Source organism: Pseudophryne corroboree, unplaced genomic scaffold, assembly GCF_028390025.1.
Source record: "Pseudophryne corroboree isolate aPseCor3 unplaced genomic scaffold, aPseCor3.hap2 scaffold_518, whole genome shotgun sequence".
NCBI classification, from domain to species: domain Eukaryota; kingdom Metazoa; phylum Chordata; class Amphibia; order Anura; family Myobatrachidae; genus Pseudophryne; species Pseudophryne corroboree.
The window spans coordinates 163,489-177,105 of record NW_026970121.1 but is presented as its reverse complement, the minus strand read 5'-3'; the positions used below and the strand labels follow the sequence as shown (position 1 = coordinate 177,105).

Below are 13,617 nucleotides of genomic sequence, written 5' to 3'. Positions count from 1 at the left end.
ATTTTAATATATCACTTGTACATTTTGTATTGCTCTTCTGGTGACAATGTAGTTTTTTTTGTCAATTACCATTTTAATAATAGGGTAAAGAAAATTAAGCGGATTTTTGAAAGAAAACTATACTGTCAATATACTATTAAAACAAATTAAAATGGTAAAAGTTATTGTACTTTAAGTAAAAATAAAAGAGCAAAAATATCAATCCCAGTTTTGATTACTTAAATTAACAAAAAAAAATGCATATAACAAAGGATAGTTTCAATCTGCCTACCTCTGGGTTATGGGTCCAGCATGCTTCCATTGCAGTACTCTGCTGCACATGTAAGTGCAAGAGATCCTGAAGCACTCACTCATCATGGGAAAGTACCAATGTGTTTATTCATTGGTTGATGGAAGAAACATCTTACAAAAACTCTCCAGATTATTGATTTTTTAATGTTTTTCTAGGAAACGTTCTAGATGTATGCTTATTAGCCTTTGTCAGTATGTACTGTTTGCAAAGTGTCTCTGTGGCGCAATCGGTTAGTGTGTTCGGCTATTAACCAAAAGGTTGGTGGTTCAATCCCACCCAGGGACGTAATTAACCTTGTGATCAGATTTTGGTGATATTTAAGTAGACAAGTCAAAATTTCAAACCTCCTCTTATGGTGTAGGGTACATGGCCTTCTCTGATGTAATCAGAGTTAGATTTGATTCAGTGATTTTATAAAAAACAGCTAGGAAGCACAATTTAGCAGTGGGTTGCAGAGAAAAAAAATATGCTGGCAGAAAAATCCAATCGAGTGATTAAACAGCTCTTCATTTTCTGGCTTTATTTTTATGCTAACAAATTTGTTCTCTGAAAAGTGTCCACAAAGCCAAGTCTCTGATTAACACCTTTGTAAGGATGGTTTTTCACCTATTACTAAATTAAACTTGCTTCATTGGAAAGGCAGCAAGATGCATCCTCATTTCAATGTCTACTGAAATAATACAAGTTGACACCAGGAAACATTAACGCCACTGCATCCTTGCTGCTTTCTCATGTGGAAGTCTGTTTAATGTGAAAACAAGGTGATATCTAATTAGCACACAGGTAAGGAATTAAGAAAATCTTTATTTAAGGGTGAAGATGTTTCTCACAAAATTGTTGACCCAATGCATCATTGAAATTCAAGCTGGAAAGATGATTTTAATATATCACTTGTACATTTTGTATTGCTCTTCTGGTGACAATGTAGTTTGTTTTTGTCAATTACCATTTTAATAATAGGGTAAAGAAAATTAAGTGGATTTTTGAAAGAAAACAATACTGTCAATATACTATTAAAACAAATTAAAATGGTAAAAGTTATTGTACTTTAAGTAAAAATAAAAGAGACAAAATATCAATCCCAGTTTTGGATTACTTTAATTAACAAAAAAAAAATGCATATAGCAGAGGATAGTTTCAATCTGCCTACCTCTGGGTTATGGGCCCAGCATGCTTCCATTGCAGTACTCTGCTGCACATGTAAGTTCAAGAGATCCTGAAGCACTCACTCATCATGGGAAAGTACCAATGTGTTTCTTCGTTGGTTGATGGAAGAAACATCTTACAAAAACTCTCCAGATTATTGACTTTTTAAAGTTTTGCTAGGAAACGTTTTAGATGAATGCTTATTAGCCTTTGTCAGTATGGAAATTTGCAAAGTGTCTCTGTGGCGCAATCAGTTAGTATGTACGGCTTTTAACCAAAAGGTTGGTGGTTTAATCCCACCTAGGGACCTAATTGACCTTGTTATCAGATTTTGGTGATCTTTAAGTAGACAAGTCAAAATTTCAAACCCCCTGTTAAGGTGTAGGGTACTTGGCCTTCTCTGATGTAATCAGAGTTAGATTTGATTCAGTGATTTTATAAAAACAGCTAGGAAGCACAATTTAGCAGTGGGTTGCAGAGAAAAAAAATATGCTGGCAGAAAAATCCAATTGAGTGATTAAACAGCTCTTTATTTTCTGGCTTTATTTTTATGCTAACAAATTTGTTCTCTGAAAAGTGTCCACAAAGCCAAGTCTCTGATTAACACCTTTGTAAGGATGGTTTTTCACCTATTACTAAATTAAACTTGCTTCATTGGAAAGGCAGCAAGATGCATCCTCATTTCAATGTCTACTGAAATAATACAGGTTGACACCAGGAAACATTAACGCCACTGCATCCTTGCTGCTTTCTCATGTAAAAGTCTGTTTAATATGAAAACAAGGTGATATCTAATTAGCACACAGGTAAGGAATTAAGAAAATCTTTATTTAAGGGTGAAGATGTTTCTCACAAAATCGTTGCCCCAATGCATCATTGAAATTCAAGCTGGAAAGATGATTTTAATATATCACTTGTACATTTTGTATTGCTCTTCTGGTGACAATGTAGTTTGTTTTTGTCAATTACCATTTTAATAATAGGGTAAAGAAAATGAAGTGGATTTTTGAAAGAAAACAATACTGTCAATATACTATTAAAACAAATTAAAATGGTAAAAGTTATTGTACTTTAAGTAAAAATAAAAGAGCCAAAATATCAATCCCAGTTTTGGATTACTTTAATTAACAAAAAAAAATGCATATAGCAGAGGATAGTTTCAATCTGCCTACCTCTGGGTTATGGGCCCAGCATGCTTCCATTGCAGTACTCTGCTGCACATGTAAGTGCAAGAGATCCTGAAGCACTCACTCATCATGGGAAAGTACCAATGTGTTTCTTCGTTGGTTGATGGAAGAAACATCTTACAAAAACTCTCCAGATTATTGACTTTTTAAAGTTTTTCTAGGAAACGTTTTAGATGAATGCTTATTAGCCTTTGTCAGTATGAACTTTTGCAAAGTGTCTCTGTGGCGCAATCAGTTAGTATGTACGGCTATTAACCAAAAGGTTGGTGGTTCAATCCCACCCAGGGACCTAATTGACCTTGTTATCAGATTTTGGTGATCTTTAAGTAGACAAGTCAAATTTCATACCCCCTGTTATGGTGTAGGGTACCTGGCCTTCTCTGATGTAATCAGAGTTAGATTTGATTCAGTGATTTTATAAAAACATCTAGGAAGCACAATTTAGCAGTGGGTTGCAGAGAAAAAGAAATATGCTGGCAAAAAAATCAAATTGCGTGATTAAACAGCTCTTCATTTTCTGGCTTTATTTTTATGCTAACAAATTTGTTCTCTGAAAAGTGTCCACAAAGCCAAGTCTCTGATTAACACCTTTGTAGGGATGGTTTTTCACCTATTACTAAATTAAACTTGCTTCATTGGAAAGGCAGCAAGATGCATCCTCATTTCAATGTCTACTGAAATAATACAGGTTGACACCAGGAAACATTAACGCCACTGCATCCTTGCTGCTTTCTCATGTGGAAGTCTGTTTAATGTGAAAACAAGGTGATATCTAATTAGCACACAGGTAAGAAATTACGAAAATCTTTATTTAAGGGTGAATATGTTTCTCACAAAATTGTTGCCCCAATGCATCATTGAAATTCAAGCTGGAAAGATGATTTTAATATATCACTTGTACATTTTGTATTGCTCTTCTGGTGACAATGTAGTTTTTTTTGTCAATTACCATTTTAATAATAGGGTAAAGAAAATTAAGTGGATTTTTGAAAGAAAACTATACTGTCAATATACTATTAAAACAAATTAAAATGGTAAAAGTTATTGTACTTTAAGTAAAAATAAAAGAGCAAAAATATCAATCCCAGTTTTGATTACTTAAATTAACAAAAAAAAATGCATATAGCAAAGGATAGTTTCAATCTGCCTACCTCTGGGTTATGGGTCCAGCATGCTTCCATTGCAGTACTCTGCTGCACATGTAAGTGCAAGAGATCCTGAAGCACTCCCTCATCATGGGAAAGTACCAATGTGTTTATTCATTGGTTGATGGAAGAAACATCTTACAAAAACTCTCCAGATTATTGATTTTTTAATATTTTTCTAGGAAACGTTCTAGATGTATGCTTATTAGCCTTTGTTAGTATGTACTGTTTGCAAAGTGTCTTGGTGGCGCAATCGGTTAGTGTGTTCGGCTATTAACCAAAAGGTCGGTGGTTCAATCCCACCCAGGGACGTAATTGACCTTGTGATCAGATTTTGGTGATATTTAAGTAGACAAGTCAAAATTTCAAACCCCCTCTTATTGTGTAGGGTACCTGGCCTTCTCTGATGTAATCAGAGTTAGATTTGATTCAGTGATTTTATAAAAAACAGCTAGGAAGCACAATTTAGCAGTGGGTTGCAGAGAAAAAAAATATGCTGGCAGAAAAATCCAATTGAGTGATTAAACAGCTCTTCATTTTCTGGAATTTATTTTTATGCTAACAAATTTGTTCTCTGAAAAGTGTCCACAAAGCCAAGTCTCTGATTAACACCTTTGTAAGGATGGTTTTTCACCTATTACTAAATTAAACTTGCTTCATTGGAAAGGCAGCAAGATGCATCCTCATTTCAATGTCTACTGAAATAATACAGGTTGACACCAGGAAACATTAACGCCACTGCATCTTTGCTGCTTTCTCACATGGAAGTCTGTTTAATGTGAAAACAAGGTGATATCTAATTAGCACACAGGTAAGGAATTATGAAAATCTTTATTTAAGGGTGAAGATGTTTCTCACAAAATTGTTGCCCCAATGCATCATTGAAATTCAAGCTGGAAAGATGATTTTAATATATCACTTGTACATTTTGTATTGCTCTTCTGGTGACAATGTAGTTTTTTTGTCAATTACCATTTTAATAACAGGGTAAAGAAAATTAAGTGGATTTTTGAAAGAAAACTATACTGTCAATATACTATTAAAACAAATTAAAATGGTAAAAGTTATTGTACTTTAAGTAAAAATAAAAGAGCAAAAATATCAATCCCAGTTTTGATTACTTAAATTAACAAAAAAAATGCATATAGCAAAGGATAGTTTCAATCTGCCTACCTCTGGGTTATGGGTCCAGCATGCTTCCATTGCAGTACTCTGCTGCCCATGTAAGTGCAAGAGATCCTGAAGCACTCACTCATCATGGGAAAGTACCAATGTGTTTATTCGTTGGTTGATGGAAGAAACATCTTACAAAAACTCTCCAGATTATTGATTTTTTAATGTTTTTCTAGGAAACGTTCTAGATGTATGCTTATTAGCCTTTGTCAGTATATACTTTTTGCAAAGTGTCTCTGTGGCGCAATCGGTTAGTGTGTTTGGCTGTTAACCAAAAGGTTGGTGGTTCAATCCCACCCAGGGACGTAATTAACCTTGTGATCAGATTTTGGTGATATTTAAGTAGACAAGTCAAAATTTCAAACCTCCTCTTATGGTGTAGGGTACATGGCCTTCTCTGATGTAATCAGAGTTAGATTTGATTCAGTGATTTTATAAAAAACAGCTAGGAAGCACAATTTAGCAGTGGGTTGCAGAGAAAAAAAATATGCTGGCAGAAAAATCCAATCGAGTGATTAAACAGCTCTTCATTTTCTGGCTTTATTTTTATGCTAACAAATTTGTTCTCTGAAAAGTGTCCACAAAGCCAAGTCTCTGATTAACACCTTTGTAAGGATGGTTTTTCACCTATTACTAAATTAAACTTGCTTCATTGGAAAGGCAGCAAGATGCATCCTCATTTCAATGTCTACTGAAATAATACAAGTTGACACCAGGAAACATTAACGCCACTGCATCCTTGCTGCTTTCTCATGTGGAAGTCTGTTTAATGTGAAAACAAGGTGATATCTAATTAGCACACAGGTAAGGAATTAAGAAAATCTTTATTTAAGGGTGAAGATGTTTCTCACAAAATTGTTGACCCAATGCATCATTGAAATTCAAGCTGGAAAGATGATTTTAATATATCACTTGTACATTTTGTATTGCTCTTCTGGTGACAATGTAGTTTGTTTTTGTCAATTACCATTTTAATAATAGGGTAAAGAAAATGAAGTGGATTTTTGAAAGAAAACAATACTGTCAATATACTATTAAAACAAATTAAAATGGTAAAAGTTATTGTACTTTAAGTAAAAATAAAAGAGACAAAATATCAATCCCAGTTTTGGATTACTTTAATTAACAAAAAAAAATGCATATAGCAGAGGATAGTTTCAATCTGCCTACCTCTGGGTTATGGGCCCAGCATGCTTCCATTGCAGTACTCTGCTGCACATGTAAGTGCAAGAGATCCTGAAGCACTCACTCATCATGGGAAAGTACCAATGTGTTTCTTCGTTGGTTGATGGAAGAAACATCTTACAAAAACTCTCCAGATTATTGACATTTTAAAGTTTTTCTAGGAAACGTTTTAGATGAATGCTTATTAGCCTTTGTCAGTATGGAAATTTGCAAAGTGTCTCTGTGGCGCAATCAGTTAGTATGTATGGCTTTTAACCAAAAGGTTGGTGGTTTAATCCCACCCAGGGACCTAATTGACCTTGTTATCAGATTTTGGTGATCTTTAAGTAGACAAGTCAAAATTTCAAACCCCCTGTTATGGTGTAGGGTACTTGGCCTTCTCTGATGTAATCAGAGTTAGATTTGATTCAGTGATTTTATAAAAACAGCTAGGAAGCACAATTTAGCAGTGGGTTGCAGAGAAAAAAAATATGCTGGCAGAAAAATCCAATTGAGTGATTAAACAGCTCTTTATTTTCTTGCTTTATTTTTATGCTAACAAATTTGTTCTCTGAAAAGTGTCCACAAAGCCAAGTCTCTGATTAACACCTTTGTAAGGATGGTTTTTCACCTATTACTAAATTAAACTTGCTTCATTGGAAAGGCAGCAAGATGCATCCTCATTTCAATGTCTACTGAAATAATACAGGTTGACACCAGGAAACATTAACGCCACTGCATCCTTGCTGCTTTCTCATGTAAAAGTCTGTTTAATATGAAAACAAGGTGATATCTAATTAGCACACAGGTAAGGAATTAAGAAAATCTTTATTTAAGGGTGAAGATGTTTCTCACAAAATCGTTGCCCCAATGCATCATTGAAATTCAAGCTGGAAAGATGATTTTAATATATCACTTGTACATTTTGTATTGCTCTTCTGGTGACAATGTAGTTTTTTTTGTCAATTACCATTTTAATAATAGGGTAAAGAAAATTAAGTGGATTTTTGAAAGAAAACTATACTGTCAATATACTATTAAAACAAATTAAAATGGTAAAAGTTATTGTACTTTAAGTAAAAATAAAAGAGCAAAAATATCAATCCCAGTTTTGATTACTTAAATTAACAAAAAAAATGCATATAGCAAAGGATAGTTTCAATCTGCCTACCTCTGGGTTATGGGTCCAGCATGCTTCCATTGCAGTACTCTGCTGCACATGTAAGTGCAAGAGATCCTGAAGCACTCACTCATCATGGGAAAGTACCAATGTGTTTATTCATTGGTTGATGGAAGAAACATCTTACAAAAACTCTCCAGATTATTGATTTTTTAATATTTTTCTAGGAAACGTTCTAGATGTATGCTTATTAGCCTTTGTCAGTATGTACTGTTTACAAAGTGTCTCGGTGGCGCAATCGGTTAGTGTGTTCGGCTATAAACCAAAAGGTTGGTGGTTCAATCCCACCCAGGGACGTAATTGACCTTGTGATCAGATTTTGGTGATATTTAAGTAGACAAGTCAAAATTTCAAACCCCCTCTTATTGTGTAGGGTACCTGGCCTTCTCTGATGTAATCAGAGTTAGATTTGATTCAGTGATTTTATAAAAAACAGCTAGGAAGCACAATTTAGCAGTGGGTTGCAGAGAAAAAAAATATGCTGGCAGAAAAATCCAATCGAGTGATTAAACAGCTCTTCATTTTCTGGCTTTATTTTTATGCTAACAAATTTGTTCTCTGAAAAGTGTCCACAAAGCCAAGTCTCTGATTAACACCTTTGTAAGGATGGTTTTTCACCTATTACTAAATTAAACTTGCTTCATTGGAAAGGCAGCAAGATGCATCCTCATTTCAATGTCTACTGAAATAATACAAGTTGACACCAGGAAACATTAACGCCACTGCATCCTTGCTGCTTTCTCATGTGGAAGTCTGTTTAATGTGAAAACAAGGTGATATCTAATTAGCACACAGGTAAGGAATTAAGAAAATCTTTATTTAAGGGTGAAGATGTTTCTCACAAAATTGTTGACCCAATGCATCATTGAAATTCAAGCTGGAAAGATGATTTTAATATATCACTTGTACATTTTGTATTGCTCTTCTGGTGACAATGTAGTTTGTTTTTGTCAATTACCATTTTAATAATAGGGTAAAGAAAATGAAGTGGATTTTTGAAAGAAAACAATACTGTCAATATACTATTAAAACAAATTAAAATGGTAAAAGTTATTGTACTTTAAGTAAAAATAAAAGAGCCAAAATATCAATCCCAGTTTTGGATTACTTTAATTAACAAAAAAAAAAAGCATACAGCAGAGGATAGTTTCAATCTGCCTACCTCTGGGTTATGGGTCCAGCATGCTTCCATTGCAGTACTCTGCTGCACATGTAAGTGCAAGAGATCCTGAAGCACTCACTCATCATGGGAAAGTACCAATGTGTTTCTTCGTTGGTTGATGGAAGAAACATCTTACAAAAACTCTCCAGATTATTGACTTTTTAAAGTTTTGCTAGGAAACGTTTTAGATGAATGCTTATTAGCCTTTGTCAGTATGGACTTTTGCAAAGTGTCTCTGTGGCGCAATCAGTTAGTATGTACGGCTATTAACCAAAAGGTTGGTGGTTCAATCCCACCCAGGGACCTAATTTCCCTTGTTATCAGATTTTGGTGATCTTTAAGTAGACAAGTCAAAATTTCAAACCCCCTGTTATGGTGTAGGGTACCTGGCCTTCTCTGATGTAATCAGAGTTAGATTTGATTCAGTGATTTTATAAAAACAGCTTGGAAGCACAATTTAGCAGTGGGTTGCAGAGAAAAAAAATATGCTGGCAGAAAAATCCAATTGAGTGATTAAACAGTTTTTTATTTTCTGGCTTTATTTTTATGCTAACAAATTTGTTCTCTGAAAAGTGTCCACAAAGCCAAGTCTCTGATTAACACCTTTGTAAGGATGGTTTTTCACCTATTACTAAATTAAACTTGCTTCATTGGAAAGGCAGCAAGATGCATCCTCATTTCAATGTCTACTGAAATAATACAGGTTGACACCAGGAAACATTAACGCCACTGCATCCTTGCTGCTTTCTCATGTGGAAGTCTGTTTAATGTGAAAACAAGGTGATATCTAATTAGCACACAGGTAAGGAATTAAGAAAATCGTTATTTAAGGGTGAAGATGTTTCTCACAAAATCGTTGCCCCAATGCATCATTGAAATTATAGCTGGAAAGATGATTTTAATATATCACTTGTACATTTTGTATTGCTCTTCTGGTGACAATGTAGTTTGTTTTTGTCAATTACCATTTTAATAATAGGGTAAAGAAAATGAAGTGGATTTTTGAAAGAAAACAATACTGTCAATATACTATTAAAACAAATTAAAATGGTAAAAGTTATTGTACTTTAAGTAAAAATAAAAGAGACAAAATATCAATCCCAGTTTTGGATTACTTTAATTAACAAACAAAAAAATGCATATAGCAGAGGATAGTTTCAATCTGCCTACCTCTGGGTTATGGGCCCAGCATGCTTCCATTGCAGTACTCTGCTGCACATGTAAGTGCAAGAGATCCTGAAGCACTCACTCATCATGGGAAAGTACCAATGTGTTTCTTCGTTGGTTGATGGAAGAAACATCTTACAAAAACTCTCCAGATTATTGACTTTTTAAAGTTTTTCTAGGAAACGTTTTAGATGAATGCTTATTAGCCTTTGTCAGTATGAACTTTTGCAAAGTGTCTCTGTGGCGCAATCAGTTAGTATGTACGGCTATTAACCAAAAGGTTGTTGGTTCAATCCCACCCAGGGACCTAATTGACCTTGTTATCAGATTTTGGTGATCTTTAAGTAGACAAGTCAAATTTCATACCCCCTGTTATGGTGTAGGGTACCTGGCCTTCTCTGATGTAATCAGAGTTAGATTTGATTCAGTGATTTTATAAAAACATCTAGGAAGCACAATTTAGCAGTGGGTTGCAGAGAAAAAGAAATATGCTGGCAAAAAAATCAAATTGCGTGATTAAACAGCTCTTCATTTTCTGGCTTTATTTTTATGCTAACAAATTTGTTCTCTGAAAAGTGTCCACAAAGCCAAGTCTCTGATTAACACCTTTGTAGGGATGGTTTTTCACCTATTACTAAATTAAACTTGCTTCATTGGAAAGGCAGCAAGATGCATCCTCATTTCAATGTCTACTGAAATAATACAGGTTGACACCAGGAAACATTAACGCCACTGCATCCTTGCTGCTTTCTCATGTGGAAGTCTGTTTAATGTGAAAACAAGGTGATATCTAATTAGCACACAGGTAAGAAATTACGAAAATCTTTATTTAAGGGTGAAGATGTTTCTCACAAAATTGTTGCCCCAATGCATCATTGAAATTCAAGCTGGAAAGATGATTTTAATATATCACTTGTACATTTTGTATTGCTCTTCTGGTGACAATGTAGTTTTTTTTGTCAATTACCATTTTAATAATAGGGTAAAGAAAATTAAGTGGATTTTTGAAAGAAAACTATACTGTCAATATACTATTAAAACAAATTAAAATGGTAAAAGTTATTGTACTTTAAGTAAAAATAAAAGAGCAAAAATATCAATCCCAGTTTTGATTACTTAAATTAACCAAAAAAATGCATATAGCAAAGGATAGTTTCAATCTGCCTACCTCTGGGTTATGGGTCCAGCATGCTTCCATTGCAGTACTCTGCTGCACATGTAAGTGCAAGAGATCCTGAAGCACTCCCTCATCATGGGAAAGTACCAATGTGTTTATTCATTGGTTGATGGAAGAAACATCTTACAAAAACTCTCCAGATTATTGATTTTTTAATATTTTTCTAGGAAACGTTCTAGATGTATGCTTATTAGCCTTTGTCAGTATGTACTGTTTGCAAAGTGTCTCGGTGGCGCAATCGGTTAGTGTGTTCGGCTATTAACCAAAAGGTTGGTGGTTCAATCCCACCCAGGGACGTAATTGACCTTGTGATCAGATTTTGGTGATATTTAAGTAGACAAGTCAAAATTTCAAACCCCCTCTTATTGTGTAGGGTACCTGGCCTTCTCTGATGTAATCAGAGTTAGATTTGATTCAGTGATTTTATAAAAAAACAGCTAGGAAGCACAATTTAGCAGTGGGTTGCAGAGAAAAAAAATATGCTGGCAGAAAAATCCAATTGAGTGATTAAACAGCTCTTCATTTTCTGGAATTTATTTTTATGCTAACAAATTTGTTCTCTGAAAAGTGTCCACAAAGCCAAGTCTCTGATTAACACCTTTGTAAGGATGGTTTTTCACCTATTACTAAATTAAACTTGCTTCATTGGAAAGGCAGCAAGATGCATCCTCATTTCAATGTCTACTGAAATAATACAGGTTGACACCAGGAAACATTAACGCCACTGCATCTTTGCTGCTTTCTCACATGGAAGTCTGTTTAATGTGAAAACAAGGTGATATCTAATTAGCACACAGGTAAGGAATTACGAAAATCTTTATTTAAGGGTGAAGATGTTTCTCACAAAATTGTTGCCCCAATGCATCATTGAAATTCAAGCTGGAAAGATGATTTTAATATATCACTTGTACATTTTGTATTGCTCTTCTGGTGACAATGTAGTTTTTTTGTCAATTACCATTTTAATAACAGGGTAAAGAAAATTAAGTGGATTTTTGAAAGAAAACTATACTGTCAATATACTATTAAAACAAATTAAAATGGTAAAAGTTATTGTACTTTAAGTAAAAATAAAAGAGCAAAAATATCAATCCCAGTTTTGATTACTTAAATTAACAAAAAAAATGCATATAGCAAAGGATAGTTTCAATCTGCCTACCTCTGGGTTATGGGTCCAGCATGCTTCCATTGCAGTACTCTGCTGCCCATGTAAGTGCAAGAGATCCTGAAGCACTCACTCATCATGGGAAAGTACCAATGTGTTTATTCGTTGGTTGATGGAAGAAACATCTTACAAAAACTCTCCAGATTATTGATTTTTTAATGTTTTTCTAGGAAACGTTCTAGATGTATGCTTATTAGCCTTTGTCAGTATGTACTTTATGAAAAGTGTCTCTGTGGCGCAATCGGTTAGTGTGTTTGGCTGTTAACCAAAAGGTTGGTGGTTCAATCCCACCCAGGGATGTAATTAACCTTGTGATCAGATTTTGGTGATATTTAAGTAGACAAGTCAAAATTTCAAACCTCCTCTTATGGTGTAGGGTACATGGCCTTCTCTGATGTAATCAGAGTTAGATTTGATTCAGTGATTTTATAAAAAACAGCTAGGAAGCACAATTTAGCAGTGGGTTGCAGAGAAAAAAAATTTGCTGGCAGAAAAATCCAATCGAGTGATTAAACAGCTCTTCATTTTCTGGCTTTATTTTTATGCTAACAAATTTGTTCTCTGAAAAGTGTCCACAAAGCCAAGTCTCTGATTAACACCTTTGTAAGGATGGTTTTTCACCTATTACTAAATTAAACTTGCTTCATTGGAAAGGCAGCAAGATGCATCCTCATTTCAATGTCTACTGAAATAATACAAGTTGACACCAGGAAACATTAACTCCACTGCATCCTTGCTACTTTCTCATGTGGAAGTCTGTTTAATGTGAAAACAAGGTGATATCTAATTAGCACACAGGTAAGGAATTAAGAAAATCTTTATTTAAGGGTGAAGATGTTTCTCACAAAATTGTTGACCCAATGCATCATTGAAATTCAAGCTGGAAAGATGATTTTAATATATCACTTGTACATTTTGTATTGCTCTTCTGGTGACAATGTAGTTTGTTTTTGTCAATTACCATTTTAATAATAGGGTAAAGAAAATGAAGTGGATTTTTGAAAGAAAACAATACTGTCAATATACTATTAAAACAAATTAAAATGGTAAAAGTTATTGTACTTTAAGTAAAAATAAAAGAGACAAAATATCAATCCGAGTTTTGGATTACTTTAATTAACAAAAAAAAATGCATATAGCAGAGGATAGTTTCAATCTGCCTACCTCTGGGTTATGGGCCCAGCATGCTTCCATTGCAGTACTCTGCTGCACATGTAAGTGCAAGAGATCCTGAAGCACTCACTCATCATGGGAAAGTACCAATGTGTTTCTTCGTTGGTTGATGGAAGAAACATCTTACAAAAACTCTCCAGATAATTGACATTTTAAAGTTTTTCTAGGAAACGTTTTAGATGAATGCTTATTAGCCTTTGTCAGTATGAACTTTTGCAAAGTGTCTCTGTGGCGCAATCAGTTAGTATGTACGGCTATTAACCAAAAGGTTGGTGGTTCAATCCCACCAATTGACCTTGTTATCAGATTTTGGTGATATTTAAGTAGACAAGTCAAATTTCATACCCCCTGTTATGGTGTAGGGTACCTGGCCTTCTCTGATGTAATCAGAGTTAGATTTGATTCAGTGATTTTATAAAAACATCTAGGAAGCACAATTTAGCAGTGGGTTGCAGAGAAAAAGAAATATGCTGGCAAAAAAATCAA

The 13,617-nt window shown here is 34.4% G+C and overlaps 2 non-coding genes across 2 annotated transcripts; both read left to right on the top strand.

Moving 5' to 3' along the window:
- The first annotated feature begins 5,175 nt into the window (after nucleotides 1-5,175).
- Nucleotides 5,176-5,249, top strand: TRNAN-GUU (transfer RNA asparagine (anticodon GUU)). The gene has a single exon. It is a non-coding gene; the product is annotated as a tRNA-Asn (tRNA).
- A 2,261-nt stretch (nucleotides 5,250-7,510) lies between these two features.
- Nucleotides 7,511-7,584, top strand: TRNAY-AUA (transfer RNA tyrosine (anticodon AUA)). Its single transcript has one exon. It is a non-coding gene; the product is annotated as a tRNA-Tyr (tRNA).
- Nucleotides 7,585-13,617: the final 6,033 nt, after the last annotated feature.